General features: G+C 44.3%; 1 pseudogene; it reads right to left on the bottom strand.

Moving 5' to 3' along the window:
- Window positions 1–2,180: 2,180 nt before the first annotated feature.
- On the bottom strand, window positions 2,181–9,921 carry LOC147663624 (uncharacterized; annotated as a pseudogene).
- Window positions 9,922–17,086: the final 7,165 nt, after the last annotated feature.

Below are 17,086 nucleotides of genomic sequence, written 5' to 3'. Positions count from 1 at the left end.
AGGGATTATGCTGACTATGAGAGTGGACGGATTTTGACCTTTAGTAAGAAGTATGATCATCTTTATGGAGAGGAGCTGAACGAACAAGCTGGAGCAGCGGCTTCTGATATCTCTATGGAAATTCCAGTGATCAGCGACACGGACTCAGAGGCCTCATTGGAACAAGCATCAGCAGCTGAACGAATACCTAAGCAAGTGAATTTTTTAAACAAATTCCGAGTGATGCAAAAAGACAGACAAAAAACAAGGGAGGCCACCCCACAGAAGACCAGCGGGAGAGGACGAGGCCGTGGCAGAGGTCAAACAATGCACCAACAACAGGAACGAAGAAACGAAGAAACCGGAAAAAAAGATTACAACAACGCTGGGAATCCAGACAAAGGAAAGGGAGCCATGGGAAAACGTATCACTCGCTCCAACAAGGACAAATAATGGATCTACAAATGGTAAATCGAACTGTTGTTAACCTCTCTAAAAGACCTCTTAGTGATCTAGAAAAACGCACTTTATGTTTAGGTTTGTCTTTTTGCCCTACGGCTTATTTTAATTTCACTGAAACCCGAATAGACTTATTTAAGTTTGTACGTAAAATCAAACTTAAAAAGTGGTACAAACTTAAAAGACTTGGCCATGGACCCAATACAGACATTCCAGAAAGTGATAACCAGTGCAATTTTAATGTGGGAGATGTTGATAGCCTCCTAGCCATTGCCCAATTAGATATGCCAGAAGACACAGTGACTGATTCCAACACACCGGCAGACACTCTCTCTAGGGCGGGTTTTCAAGTTGGAGCAGCGGCCAACACCAGCTTCAAAACACGATCTACGTTTATGCCCACTCTCCCCCATGATAACATTGACACCTTCCACGACTGTGTTGTGAAAGATCTAGTCAAATTAAGATCTAAACAGGGGGCATGTAATAGAGACAAACAAAAGTTACCCAACAATTTGACCCTTAAGCAGCGTATTGTTCTTAAATCGTTACAAGAAGATTCTTCCATTGTCATACGTCCAGCTGACAAGGGGGGTAATATTGTGGTGTTAAATAGAAGCGACTATATCGCTGAAGCCATGCGCCAACTCGGGGATGACAAATTCTGTGTGCAAATCACGAGATCTGCATATGGTAAAAGCATCACTGAGATTTGGGACAAACTTGTGATGTGGAAAGATCAAGGGTTACTCACGTGGGAGGAGTACTGCTACCTGAAAAAAGATCATCCCATTCTCCCCATTTTGTATTTGTTACCGAAGCTTCATAAGCACAAGACTCAGCCACCTGGTCGCCCCATAGTCTCTTCTATAGGCAGTGTCTGCGAACATATTTCAAAGTACGTGGATCACTTTCTTAGAGACTATGTGGTCACACTACCTAGCTACCTTAGGGACACCAAAGACTTTCTCAGTAAAATTGATACTCTGAAGTGGGAGACAGACTGGACATTTATGGTGCTTGATGTACACTCACTCTACACTATAATTGAACACCAACAAGGGCTTGAGGCATGCGAATTCTACCTGCGCAATAGATCTATCAAGTTTTTTGATCATAATGTTATGGTTATGAACATGATTGATTTTTGCCTCAAAAATAATATTTTTTCATTTGATGGCGCCCTCTACAGGCAGACCAATGGTACTGCCATGGGTTCTTGCTTTGCTCCCAGTTTCGCTAATCTTTTTATGGGACACTGGGAGCAGGAGATCCATGGCAGTGCCACCCTGAAAGAAGACTTCAGTAGAGTAGTGGTATGGCTCCGCTATATAGACGATTTATTTATTGTCTATAGGGGGAGTAAAGTACTAGCTGAGACCTTTCTGACTAAACTCAATGCAAATAGATACAACATCAAGTTATCAGGAACCATCAGTAACACTATGGTGGAATACTTGGACGTGAGACTTGAGATTAAAAATAACATAATTTGTACCTCATTGTTTCGCAAAGATACAGCAGGCAACAGCGTATTGCATGCCCTCAGCAGTCATCCTGAGGTGCTCAAATGGAGCATACCTTATGGAGAACTGTTGAGGGCTAAAAGAAACTGCAACTCAGTGGAAGCATTTGAGAGAGAACGGGATATCATAACAGAGAGGTTTAAGGAAAGGGGCTACCCCAACTGGGTCATCAAGCAAGCTACCACCAGAGCAGACAAGGTAGATAGGAAGGAAACACTAGAAAAGACTGAACCTGTGTATGAAGAAACTGACGAGACGACGAGGTTGATACTCACTTTTAATTCTCAGTCGTCCACCGTCAAAAAAGTCATAACCAAACATTGGGATATTCTGAGACACGACAACATCATAGGGAATGTTGTCAATGAACGTCCTAGCATAACGTACAAACGTAATCTGAATATCAGGGATCTGGTATCTAGGAATTATGTCACCCAATACAAGGACTCCACTGAACATGGACTGCAGGGTTTTTATCCCTGCAGTCACTGCAAAGCCTGCAGCAATAGTGTATACAAAAATGAACTTGTCTACAATGGTGTCAGAAGAAAAATAACCCAATTTCTGACCTGTAGCACCAGCTATGTTGTGTACGCTATTGAATGTCCATGTCACCTATGGTACATAGGGAGTACAAAGTGCAGTGCTAAAAAAAGAATATTGGAGCACCGGAGGGCCATAACCAACCAGGATCCTAAATATCCGGTGGCACGACACTTTAGGGAGAAACATTACTCAGATGCAAACTTGTTGAGCTACATGCTCATTGAACAGGTTCAGGTTAAACCCAGAGGAGGAGATAGATTGTTATCCCTGAGACAACATGAGTCAAGACATATCATTAACTTCCAAAGTAAGTACCCAGGCGGCCTCAACTGGGATGAGGAGTTAGAAATACATCTTAGGGTCGACTCGTAGTGATGCATGCTAGTTCGTGACTATGATTGTACTCTATCTCTCCCTTACAGAATTTATGCCCAACACGCAGGACTGTAATTGATGTCTTTTAACTGCTTGCTTCTCTCCAACATGTTCAATTGTGTGCTAGAAAACTTCAAATGCAGTATTTTAATTGTATTTTCTACCTTTTGTGTATTTGATCTACAGGTGTACAGGCAGGGCTTCCCAGTATGAATGGATTCCTGAATTGGGCACCACTGTCACTGGCACTTGTTCCGGTTTGCACTTCTTCTTTTAGGCACTTTTTCACGGTCAGTTATTGTTTTCGCACCTGTTCTGCACTTTTGTTACTGTCACCAGTAGGACTATGCTGAGCTGGATTATGAGCACCTGACTATGATACTTGCGCTTATGCTGGAACACACTACTCATATGGACACTGGTCACTAAGAACTTCTGCTCTGATTTCCCCCTTGATTAAGTATGCAGGACTTATGCAGGGGAGTACTACCTATGCAGGCAACTGTTGAGATGCATGATACACCTGAGCACCTTACACGAGCAGGCTTTTATCTGGTGGGAGGGAGTTTATATGAATTAATCTTTTCATCCCGCTTTAACTGATGTAACTTCCAGAGTACATAGATCAAATGTGCCCTTGTGAGGTTATTGAATCATGTGTCTTTGATCACGCAATTTGTACTGATTTATAATGTTTGGCTTAACATAACATCATTCGAATAGGACCAACGTCGTATATACTTCTGTACGTAGTCCTTATTACTAATGTTTGTTTCCAAGATAAATGGACACTTGTCAATACCAGTATCACCGCTTAATTAATATGTGGGTTAGCGCAGAGAACACGGGTTCACACTAGTAATACCCAGGATGTGTTGGATTACGTGGCATGATATAATTGCCGCTTTTGTGAATTTCTTAATCAATATGAGATACCATATGTTCAATGCCAGTAATATTGTATGCTTCCATGCTGAACCTGACCACTCTAAAATGGCCGACGCGATATGTCTTTCTGTGCATAGTCGTATTTTGGGTTAGCACAGTGGGCAGGGGCTCTCACTATTTATACCCAGGATGCGTGGGATTATGTGGTGTGATGAATTAATGCCGCATATGTGCATTTCTTAACCAATATGAGTTATAAAATTCTCAATGCCAGCAAACTGTATGCGTCCATGCTAAAGTTAACCACTCCAATATGTCCGACGCGTAATGTTTATTTGTACATAGTCCTACCTTTGTTTTGACGTATCGAGATTGTAAATGGCACACTCTTTTCACATTCTTTGTCACACGTGATCAAGGCAAGCCGCAGAAACGCGTTGTGTGAATAAACCAAGGTTCTATTTCACTCTTGGACTGTGTTTTGATTCCTGAGAGCGTACAATATTGGAATTTCTTTGATTGATATTGATTTTCCGGGTGCTTTGCCGGAGTGTACGCCACTTGTCTATGGGTCTCAGCGTTGCAGCAGAAGCAGCTGTTTGTTTGGATACATATATATATATATATATATATATATATATATATATATATATATATATATATATATATATATATATATATATATATATATATATATATATATTATTAATTTTTTTAAGTTACATTACTTATTTATTAATTTTAAGTTTATTTAAGTATTTTAAGTATGTTTAAATTAATGACATTTTTAAATTAATTTTAAGACATTTGAAAAATTCGATATTTTGACTGTGTATTTTTTACAACAATATTTTGGAGTCGATATTTTTGTACTTACCTGTTTGAAGATAGGAATTCGATATTCTGGCATTCTATATTTTCTCCACGATATTTTGGCAGGTCGATATTTTGCTCCTCGATATTCTGTCAGTGAGCCCAATGAAGTGTTGTAAATTTCACTGTATCAGTTCTACATGGCTTTTTGTGTGGGAATACCTACCCTGCATACATTATACCTGACGCAGGTATAATGTAGCACAGGGCTTTACAATGTGACGCATCTCCCTAGATGCGTCACATTGTATATGGGGTGCACTCTGACACATTGTTTAAGTCGCCACTTCTTCACAAAAAGTGACGCGACCGTCGGGCAGAAGTGTCACAAGGGGCTTGTAAATCTGCCCCATAATGCTAGTTTGAGGTGGGTCTAAAAATGTGTCACAAAAGAAATCCATCTCTAAGTTTCTGAATGGTTCGCAGCAGACAAAACGCATGGAAACCCAAGTGGCAGACATTTTTTTACAGCACAGCACAACTTTCATCAACATATAAACGAGATAGTGAATTAAAAATTTGCAAACATTCGTGACAAGAATTTTCAATTCTATTAAGGACACGGAGGCGAGGATTATGCTTCCTCTATTTCTTTACTACCAACAGCAGCCAATAGGAACATAGTAAAGAAAAAACAAAAACTACAACTCCCATGAGCCCCTAGGCAACCATAGAGAGTACATGCTATATAAGTCACCATAGAGGACAACACTTCCTCTTTCTTTGTCCAGGAACCATAAACAGTCAAAAAGTCATTTGAAGAAAAGTACCGCCAACCATCCAGAAAGGAAAAGTCCGAAGGCAGAACCGTAAAGAAATCCAACAGGAAAACAGGCAACCACTCCAAAAGCGCCGAAGGTGCATCAGGAAACACAGCAAATCCAAGCTCCAAGGCGCGGAAAACGGTGCCGGAAAGACCAAGATGATAGATCACTTCTGGTCCGAACCTGAAAGAAAAACAGAGCCGTAACATATATCCCCAAAACCTTGGAAGGTAGCATCACATAGGGTGGGGAAAAAATACATGCAAAACAATGCAGTTCATAGTAAAGCAAAGATGCAACATAAACAATGCAGTAGAATACAAATGGGTGGGATAATCCTCGCCTCCGTGTCCTTAATAGAATTGAAAATTCTTGTCACGAATGTTTGCAAATTTTTAATTCTATGGCAGGACAGGAGGCTTCAGATTATGCTTGTTCAAAGCTGTTCCACCACAACAGAGGCAATATCTACAATGGGTTTGAAGTAAAATGTCTTAAACACAGTATCAGAAGACCAATCAGCTGTCTTCACAATGTCATGCAAACTCACACCAACCCGAAAAGCCTTAGAGGCCATGGCACCCCTCGCGGAATGAGCTCCAAAGATGGAGGTATCAATTCCTGCCTCAGACATAAGCCAGCGCACCCAACGAGCCAGAGTAGCTGACGCCACAGGCTTAAAAGGCTTTAACAAAGCAATCAATAACTGTCCAGACATATCTTGACGAAAAGGAGCCGTACTCACCTCATAATCCTTTATGCAGCGTACCACACACAATTGTGGATTGTGAGGAAACGCTGGGTAAATGACAGTAGACAGATTAGTTTGGTACGTCTGGAAACCGTAAAAGTAACGCCTTCAGGGGAAAAAGAACGACCCGCGAGGTCCAATGCGCGGACATCCGAAACACGCTTACAAGAGACTAAGCACAAAAGCATTGTCAATTTTGCAGACAACTGCTTACGAGACAGAGAAGCGTTGGGAGGCCAAGCCTCTAGAAAACGCAACACAATGGAGACATCCCATAGAGCAACATATTTCGGACATGGCGGTTTAGCCATCCGCACACCACGTAACAATGCAGAGATGAGAGGATGTTCCCCAACAGGCTTTCTGTCGACCAAATCATGGCCCGCAGAGAGAGCGGAGCGGAAAGAATTGACGGTCCTGTAAGCAGAACCAGCAGAAGCGATGGAAGCAAGAAAATTAACCACTAGAGAGACATCTGCTGAAGCGGGATCCAGATTCCGTTCAGAACACCAATCACACCACCGACGCCAAGCTGACGCATAACGCTTGCGCGTGTTGGGGGCCCAAGCTTCACTGATAAATCTCTCAGCGTCTGCAGATAAGCCAGGGACTTTCCAGCGGTCCCCGAGAGACGCCACGCCACCAGACGGAGCTGGCCCGACAGAACTAGAGGATGCGGTTGGAGCAGAGGATCCAACAGCAAGTTCCACCTCGTTGGGAGCAGAAATGGAGTCGAGCAACTCATTTCCAGAAGGTCCGGAAACCATGCTTGAGCTCTCCAAAAAGGAGTGATCAGAACGATCTCCGACAGAAACTGCTTCGTCCTGGCCAAGACTCGCGGAATCATCGCGAACGGGGGAAACACATAGCAAAGCTGAGGAGGCCAAGTCTGGAGAAAGGCATCCGTGGCCAGGGCCTCCGGATCCGGACGCCAGCTGTAAAACCTGGGCAGTTGAATATTGAGGCGAGAGGCGAAGAGATCGATCCAGGGGCGACCCCAAAGGCGAGACAGGGATCGAAAGACCCGAGGGTGAAGATGCCAGTCGCTGAAGTCCAGCAGATGGCGAGAATTCCAGTCGGCCACTTGATTCTGGCGACCTGGGAGATATTCTGCAATAAGAGTGATCTTCCTCCGTAGGCAGAAGTGCCAGAAATCCTTCGCAATCTCCGCTGACAACCTCGACCGAGTACCCCCCAGTTTGTTCACATATCGCACCGCTGAGATGTTGTCCATGCGGAGCAAAATGCAACAGCTGGTGGCTTGTGGAGCAAGACTGCGGATCGCAAACGATCCCGCCAGAAGTTCCAGGCAGTTGATATGAAGGGCTAATTCGTCCTGAGACCAACGGCCGCCCGTCGTCAAGTCCCCGCAACGGGCTCCCCAGCCCCATAGACTCGCATCCGATTCCAAAACCAAGTCTGGAGTCGAGCCGAACAGAGCTTTCCCGTTCCAGGCCTCCATGTGATGGAGCCACCACATCAATTCCGATTTCGCATCTTGGGGCAGAGGAACCAGGTCAGAATACCGAAGACCCTTCTGCAAGTGCCTGATTTTGAGACGCTGCAAGGCCCGATAATGCAGGGGACCCGGAAATATCGCCTGAATGGAAGAAGCCAATAGCCCGACAATCCGAGCGATCGACCGCAATGATACGTTCGGTGCAGACAACAGTGACTTCAACTCCCTCTTGATAGACCTGACTTTCTGGGCAGGTAAAAGAAGTTGGCAAGAGACTGAGTCCACAAGGAAACCCAGAAACTCTATCGATTGAGTGGGCAGTAAATGAGACTTCTGCGGATTCACTAGAAATCCGAGAGACTGAAGTAGATCGACTGTCCAAGATAAATGGGAACGTAGTTGTAGTGGGCACTGAGCCATCAAGAGAATATCGTCCAGATACACTATCAGTCGGACCCCCCGCACACGCAGCGATTCCATGACTGGTCGCAGGAGCTTCGTGAAGCACCATGGGGCGGACGAGAGACCGAACGGGAGAACCGTGTATTCGAACCATTCCCCCAGCCACTGGAACTGCAGAAAACGGCGATGAGGTGGAAAGATGGGAATGGACAAGTATGCGTCCTTCAAATCCAGGCGAACCATCCAGTCGCCCTTGCGAAGAAGATCCCTGAGAAGATGGATGCCCTCCATCTTGAAGTGGCGATAGACCACCCCGTTGTTGAATTCTTTGAGGTTGAGTACAAGACGAGACCCTCCCCCTTTCTTCTCCACCAGAAACACATTGCTGACGAACCCCTGTGGATGGAAGGTCGTTCGCACAATGGCCCCTTTGAGAAGAAGAGAGTCGATTTCTCTGGATATCACCTCCCGATCTCGTTGGGAAAAAACAAGGGGAGAAGGGACGGGACCCTGAAGGGGTGGGTGGTAGAACTCGATCTGGTACCCCTGAACTGTTTGTAATATCCAAGCATCGTTGGAGATCGAGCGCCAATTTTCTAGAAAACACTGAACCCTGCCCCCCAAAACAACACTGTCGTAAGGAATCAGGCTCACCTGTAGCGGAGTACTCCTGTCGTCCTCCTTGGGTACCACCGTAGCCACCCTTGTTGCCTTGACCCCTACCTTTCCGGGAGGGGTAGAAGGTTGTCTTAGACCCGGAATAGGACTGTTGCTGTTGCTGACGCTGTCCGCCTCCACCCTGGTGGGACTGTTGGCCACGTTGTTGACCAGAACCTCGGCCGAACGAACGTTCCCAGAACGTCCGGCCTTGGCAAAAACCGGGCGGAACGCCCTGCGCAAGGAAGACTGCGCCTTGTCCAGGCCACTAAAGGTCGCCACAAATTTAGTCAGCTCCTTCAAAAATGGCTGACCAAATAACAGACCTTGAGCCAGAGCACCGGATTCGGATGTAGCCAGCTCAGACAAGCGTGGATCCTTTTTCAGCAATATGGAACGCCTACGTTCCGTTGAAAGTGCACAGTTTGCGTTCCCCAGGAGACAGATAGCCCTTTGGGCCCAGCCAATCAGGACATCGGGGTCAATGCCAGACGCCTCCCCTTGGGCTCGATACCCCAGATCCAGGATTTTTGTCAATGGACCAAGTAGATCTAGTAACTTGTCTTGGCACAGGCGCCAAGAACGGTCAATACCCTTCTTGGGATCCTTATTAAATTTTTTAAGGTAAGTCAAAATTGTGGGGTCGACCTCCGGAGTGTCAGCCAATTTATCCGCCAACTCCGGACGAGGGCACTCGGAACGTAACCGAGAACGCACCTCCTGATCGAAAGAATCACGGATATGGGCTTGGATATAGTCCGCGACCTCTGGAGCAGGGCACCAAACCTTGAAATTAGGGTGTATGATATCCGTAGGCTCAAAGGTCAAGACTGGGGGATGTGGAGAAGCGTCAACAAAATGTTCCTTTCGGGACTTTTTTGCTGGAGGGGGACCAGAGGGACCAGAAGATGATGAAGAAGAGGTATCTTCAGTGTCCGGAGGCGGAAGATGAGAGTGACAAACTTGAGCAGGAGCAGACAAAGACTTGGCCAAACGTACAAAGTCCGACCTGTGAGGGTTACTGGGTGACTTAGAGGAGTGCTTGGAAGCAGAGGATGGAATCCAACCCTGTTGTTGGGCATAGTCAGTTAAATGACGTTTCAGTGGCCCAATTGCACGGACCAATGCAGTATTGACGGAATGTTGAACGCCCTGGTCAAGGGCATCGACTAAATCATACTCAAATGATTCCTCCTGCTCCTCCTCATAAAAATATTCCTCAGCGTCGACGTACTCTGCCATGGTGTTGGAAAAACAATGCACACCACTGAGGAAAAACAGGCAGAAAAATACAAATATACAGAAGTATATCTAGAAGCCCACAGAAAAAACAAATAGCAAATATCAGGTCACAATCAAGCGACCCTGTCAGGGGGGGTGACAGCCCCACGCAAGCTAATGAGGCAGAGCAAGAACTCGACCAAACAATCAGGATTGAATGTGGAGGGACCAGCTTGCGTGCAAAGTACACCCTAGGCACCGCCTCTAAAGATTATGCAGCCCAAAACCTTCCGAGAGGTAGAGGGCGTCAGAGGAACTCTCCGGCAGACAAGTGGGCAGAGGCAATGAGGAAAAAACGCCGCCTCGTAGCGTTTCCAAGCTCCTGTCACACGGAGCGTCAAAGTCACCAACGCGCATGCGCGGTGGCGTGTCTGCTACCCGGAAGAGGAGCGACGCGCGACACGCGCGCGCGAGTCCCCGAGCTCCGGTCCCACTCCACGGAAAGACCGACGCGGGCACAAGGCGCCCGCAAGTCCAGAGAGGCGAACACGCGCTCTCCAACAATCACACACAACGTCCTGTGAAACAAGAAAAAACGCCAGCGGCAGCACAACGCGCAAAGCGGCTGCAAGCAAGATACAAAGCGAAAGCGGCGTACAGTTATTACAACAGGACAGCAAGGTAATAGTGCAATGAAACATTCAATTAATCACAAGAAACGTAGAAAAGCACTTAACTGGCTGCGAAGCAGCAAAGAAAGAGGAAGTGTTGTCCTCTATGGTGACTTATATAGCATGTACTCTCTATGGTTGCCTAGGGGCTCATGGGAGTTGTAGTTTTTGTTTTTTCTTTACTATGTTCCTATTGGCTGCTGTTGGTAGTAAAGAAATAGAGAAAGCATAATCTGAAGCCTCCTGTCCTGCCATAGAATTGGAGCCTGAATCCTAACAATCTAATGAGAAGGTCGGACCAGGATTTCGGATCACCATGTTGAATCAGCTTTATAAAGGAAATCCTGAGACAGTGCTGCAATATATCACTCTTAATGTTAATATCATAATAACTCATAAAACACTTTTGAATCTTCAGGTCATACATTTTAAAAGACAAATGTAACAGAAGCAGTGGACATTGTTGACAGAAGTTCAACACAAGAACAATTTCTCTGAATTCACATGGATATCTTATAACTGCCATATTTTTTGCCAATTATAGCAGTTTCTGTTGGTATTTGGTTGTTGGCCACGGTTTTTAAAATATTACTTACAACTTATTGATATGATTCCAAAGGCATTATTTTTAGGTTCATGAAACCCTAAATAGTAGACGGGGATGGTATTGCTGCAGGATAGAGAAATCTCGCATTGTGTATATGGCTCTTTAAGAATGTAATAAGGCGACAAGGCATCCCAGATTTCCTCGGACAGTCCTGATTTCCCACCAACTTTCCTTTCAAATTTCGGTAAATTCACTGGCTGTGTTTAGCATGATGATGATTAGTGCTGTGCTGTCTGCTCAGTTGTTCTGTATCTTCCTGGGTCGATGTACAATTGTTGTCCTGCTTCTCGGTTTGAGGAATGTCCCAGTTTCACTTTTTCAAATACCTTTGTATCTCAGCCTAACTCCAGCAAGGGACGTGCGACGCAGTCGCGCAGCGTGCTTCCGTCGCTTTGAGTAGTAGCCCGCTGACTTGAGGATGCATGCAGTCATATGAGAGGACAGCGGGCATGCGGGAAATAATTGCACAGTGGTAAGCTCGTCTAGCTCCCATACAAACTCTCGCTAACAGCTAAGTTTTGCATATTGCCTGAATAATCAAAAAGTATCCATTTAATTCTCACATCCTCCCTATGGTGCTGCTTGCTGCTTCCAGTCTATATCTCGCTATACCCTTTATTCATTATTAGATAATACATGTTTAATTAAAATAAAACTATTCATGGATGAGGTTTAAAAACCGGACCCTGAATACCGATATCCGTCACCTTCCAATCTTTTTACAAACTATAGTACAAACACGAGGAGAAGGAAGGCATATTTCCTTAAGATCGTGAAAATAATAATTGGGTAATATCAAAAATTCGCCGAATGAACGACAGTTGGAGCTGGCGGTCTTATTCCTTTGTACTCAAACTTTAGCATGTAACTTCCATCTTCTGCTATTAAGAAAATACTGAGTAACTTAGCACCAGAGATGGATACTTATGCATTTATGTAAAAAAAAAATCTGCAGCAGGGAATTAGGCAGCAAGGATAAATGTCCCAGTAAGCCAGTTCTAGCTTACATTAATTGGTTACAACGAGTCTGCATTTTAAAATATTTTATTGGATTAAGAAACCTGCTGCATAGCAAAAATATAGTATATTTCTTTGTGTCTCCAGCCACTCTATGGGGGTTATAATAGTGGTAAGATAACTCTTGTGTAAATGCAGTTCTGGGAGTATTCTATGTTTTGTCCAATCACAGTTTTGACAAATTAAGTTGCATAGAGGATTAATGTGCCTGTTGCGCAGTCCATTGTGTAATATGCAGATCACCGATATGTATTTTATGTCGATAGGTAAGTGGGATACTGCTTTTGACTCTGAGATCATTTTGTTACTTCCATTTATAATTTGCAGTACTCCTAATGTGGCACAGTGATCTGTTTAATGGCATCAAGGAGCTGGATGCAAACTCAAATTCATGGGGTTGGATCCTTAATGTATTTTCCTCAATCGGTTGTTATTCTAAAATTGCAAAGAAGGATTTCTTTGGGAAGTAATAATGTATTATTAGAACAGATCCAACCGCTGTGTTACATTTTATATCCAGACTATGTCTTTCTCCTGACCATTCACTCTTAACATATAGGGGCCGATTCCGATTTTGGCCGGAAGGGCTCCGAACCATGTTCGTAGCCCTTCCGACCGAATCGTTCACAGCCGGCCGGATTCCTTTCTGACCGAGCCATTCCGATGGGCTCGGTGGGAAAGGAATCCGACTCGGATTTCCGGATTGTGGACAACAGGCTCGGACCTGTCCGCAGTCCATAAATCCGTCAGTACTCCCCTGGTCGCCTCTTTGCGACCGAGGGAGTACAAGGGCAGCTTTTCACTGCCTTTTCGTGCCGGTCTTTCCGGCATGAAAAGGCAGTCGGAAGCTGTCTTTGGGGGCCTCCAGCAGGGCCCCCATGGGTGTCCCCTGTAGCGCCTCCTTTTTTAGATATATATTGAAACCCTGGCGCAAATTTTGAGGAATGATGATCTAGTTGCCCCATCCACCTACTTTCTTCAATAGCAAAAGTGCTTTGTATGCTGACGATTTGTAATCTACACCTCTGACCTGGCTTGTACACTATCTAGGGTGGAATAACTGACAAAAGAATATGGGGCAGTATCCAGATACATAGTGAATCTATTGAAGACGGAGGTATTGTTTTGGAATGTAAAGGATTGGGGAGGAAAGGCGTGCACAGAGATGAAATATCTAAGGATAGTTATAGTTAAAAAAACTGAAGAGATCCTGCTGTGTAACTTGAAGAGGGTGGCCAAAGAGATTGATAGGTCATTATCCAGGTGGAAGAACTTCACATAGACTATCTATGGGAGAGTCAACTCAGTAAAAATGTCTATTCTTCTGAAACTAACACATCTTTTCAACTGTATCCCACTCAAATTCCCCAAGGAAGAAATAAACAATATACAGGGAAAAATAACAAGTTTTATTTATGCATTTCGTGGGGTATGGCTTTCTTGGAAAAAGTTAAGGTGTAGTCTCAAGAAGGATGGGTTAGCATTGCCGGACCTTAGGCTCTATTGCATGACATTCCAATTTGAAAACTTTTGTATGCTTATGTGGGAGCCTGATGGCTCCACCTGGGGCTTACTATTGGGGGAAACGATTAGGGAGTTTGGTCCAGCAGCCTTCCTGTATAAATTCGGAGCCCAAAAAGTTTTTTGAAAAGTAAGGCTAAAGGTGCTAGAAACCGCATTGAGTCTTTGGTGTGGAGTAAGGAAGTCACTAAACACTGGCTATTTTTCAGAATCTGCTCAGATCTTGGAATCCCCAAGGTCGCCAGAATTTTTGAAGGATGCTCTGAGTCTCTCCTTAAAGCAAGCAGTGATATCTAAGTGGGGTGACTTGATATCAACAGCAGGTGTGCTACGAATCGATAGTCTAGGTTTAAGTACATACAGCTTAAATCATGGTTCTCAACTGCTTCACAGGAAGCAGGGGGACTATGGGACTTTGAGGCCCTGCTCCAGGAAGTTAGGCCAAAAAGTAACGAAGTAGCTAAGTGATATGGACAATTCTTGGAGGCAGATGAAGAGAAATTGGAGGCCACTCATGAGATCTGGGTGGATGTACTCCAGGAAGAAAACATACAGATTCATTACAATTTTTATATGTAATAGCAACGTCCACAAACTTTAAATGCCACTATTTTTTTGTTAGTTCAGGTACTCTTTATTCGATAATTTTCCAATCATAAAAGACACAGTACAGTCATAAAAATGTCATTAAAAGGGTATGACCCTAAAAACATGAAATTCTTACAAAATGTAATACAAGCATTATTGAAAGACCATAATTATACCATTAAAATAGCTTTTTTTTAGAAAAACAATCCATTTAAAAAGAAAAAAAAGAAAAACATTCTCATAGAACATCTACAGGAGAGAAGCCGCTTACTCGAGTAGTTAATCCTAGGCAGGGAGATTTTTCCTCTGCAGTGCCCAGGCCCAACTAAGAAAGTTTGTGATGGCTATAACAATGTCTGCTCGTGTATTTGTTGCCAAAATATGCAAAGCTATCATACTAGACCTAGCGCCAAGATTTAAACAGAGCGGCTTGAGTCACTTGCGACGGGAGCCCTTATAAGCCTGGCACTCAAACAAAACATGGTGTATCGACTCTTCCTGGGTTAGACGCAGGGGACAATTAGTGTCTGTAGAGTTGTTCCATTTAGCAGTGAATGATCTTAACGGGAGAGTGCCCACTCTAAATTGATGATATCATTTCCTGTCACCAGGTTTCGTAATCATATTCCAGTAGGCATCGGCTTTCACTTCAAACTTGTGTTCCAGGAAGATACCTGTAAGCGAATTGCTACCCACCACCGACAGGGACTTCTTAGTGATCATATCCCAATAGAGTGCTTGATACTCCTTTTTATTGGGAAATGAGTTTCCTATCAGATCTTCCCAGAGGTGTCTAAGCCCCATGTCAAACAAATTGTGCTTAAGCTTCTGGAGCCATTTGATTTTTGATGTCATGTCAGCATTTCTAACATGCATTAAGGTATCGGCGAAAGACGCCAGTTCGGGGGTGGTCCATAACCTCCTCCAGTATGCTAAGGGTCTAAAACCCTCAACCACGTCAAAGAAAGTGCAGCCTGGGTCAAGTAGCAGAGGCTTAATAGGGGTTGATTCTGGGAGAGCGGTCAGCTACTTCAGAAACATTTTTTGTGCCCGAACTAGGGGGGCTAGGTTTTCAAACCCCCATAGTTCGGCACCATATATTATAGAAGCTTTGATTTTCCCATTATAAATCATCATAGCCGGCCCCACCGGTTTAGTGGTTGAGAGTCGATGTTCTTTTAGTAGGGCTCCTTCTAACTGGTTATGCCTAAGAATTAGCACGTCTAGCTGTGGTGACCAGTTCATCCTTCTACCCCTAGTCACACCTAATTATGTAAATGTATTAGTTTGTTCCAAAGGTGCTTTTTCCATTTCTACTCTGCCTTTAACAGATTTATGCTTATGCAGCACCATGAATTTTGTCTTATCAACATTTACTATAAGATCATGGTCATTGCAAAAATCTGTGAATCTTTCGAGGGCACATTGCAGACCAGATTGAGTTTTGGATATAATTAAAAAAAAGTGCAAACATTAAAAGCGGAACCCTAGAACCGTCAATAGTTGGAGCATCAGTTGGAAAATTAATATAATAAGTGATTACCTTATTTATGAACAGGGAGAATAGGGTAGGGGTGAGGACACACCCTTGCCGCACTCCCTTGTTTACTGCGAACTGATCAGTTAGTTCACCCTGCTGTCCCCACCTCACCTGTGCATAATTTGCCTCATGCAATTTGATAATAATACCTAGGATTTCTAAAGGCATCCCTGCCTCCTTTAATGAGACCCATAGCTTGTAGCGTGGCACTAAATGAAATGCTGATTTGAAATCAATAAATGCTGCATAAAGCGTCCCCCCAGCGAGGATGACTGTGTTTCAATAGATCATCATAAATCTAAAAACTTGATCTATGGTGCTCACATGGGCCCTTATTTATGAGGCCTTGCGTCAGTTTTGCGCCGCCGGTGCGTCACTTTTTGTGACGCACCAGTGGCGTTAAAAATGCGCCTTGTTGCGCCATATTTAAAAAGTGACGCATCTAGGTAGATGCGTCACTTTTTAAACCCCTGCGCCACATTATACCTGCGTCAGGTATAATGTATGCAGAGGGGGCGTTCCCCCACAAAAAGCCTCGTAATAGTGACGCAGTGAAATCTATGAGATTTCACTGCGTCACTTTTAGGATGCTGTTGCGTCAAAATCTTGCGCCTGCCTCACAGCAGGCGTAAGACTGACGCAAGCCCTTTCACATGGGGCTTTCCCCATGTGAAAGGACGCATTGCTGGAGTTGCGTCACTTTTGTGACACACTCCAGCAATGCGTCACTTTTGCGCTTACAGATACGTCAGAAATACTGTAATTCTGTAAGTCCTTGCGACATGATGCGTCATACATTAAATATGACGCATCATTGGAGTCGCAAGGAGTGCGCAGTGAAAAGTGACGCATCGCTGTTTTCACGCAGCGATGCGTCACTTTTCATAAATGAGGCCCCTGGGGTCTAAAGCCCACTTGATAGGTAGATAATACATTTTAGTCTACTACCCATTCGTTGACCCTGCCTAGCAACAGTCTAGCTGCTATTTTATAAGACTTATCGGCCAATAGTTGCCAGGGCTAGCACGGTCACCCTTTTTATATATAGGGATGATTTCATCATGTGTCTGGAATTGGCGCACCTCTAGCAATGGCATTTACGATGATAAAAATATATTCTGACCAATTCTTCCTGTCAGATTTGTAAATGTCGGCCGGATTACAGTCCGGGCCAGGGGCCCTCCCTGCTGGTACCCCTTCCAGGACCCTTTCTATTTCCCTTTTATCAAATATAAGGACAGC

Source organism: Lissotriton vulgaris, unplaced genomic scaffold (genome assembly GCF_964263255.1).
Source record: "Lissotriton vulgaris unplaced genomic scaffold, aLisVul1.2 SCAFFOLD_2322, whole genome shotgun sequence".
Classification (NCBI taxonomy): domain Eukaryota; kingdom Metazoa; phylum Chordata; class Amphibia; order Caudata; family Salamandridae; genus Lissotriton; species Lissotriton vulgaris.
Note: the sequence above shows the minus strand (reverse complement) of the source record. Positions and strands in the feature narration are given on the sequence as shown.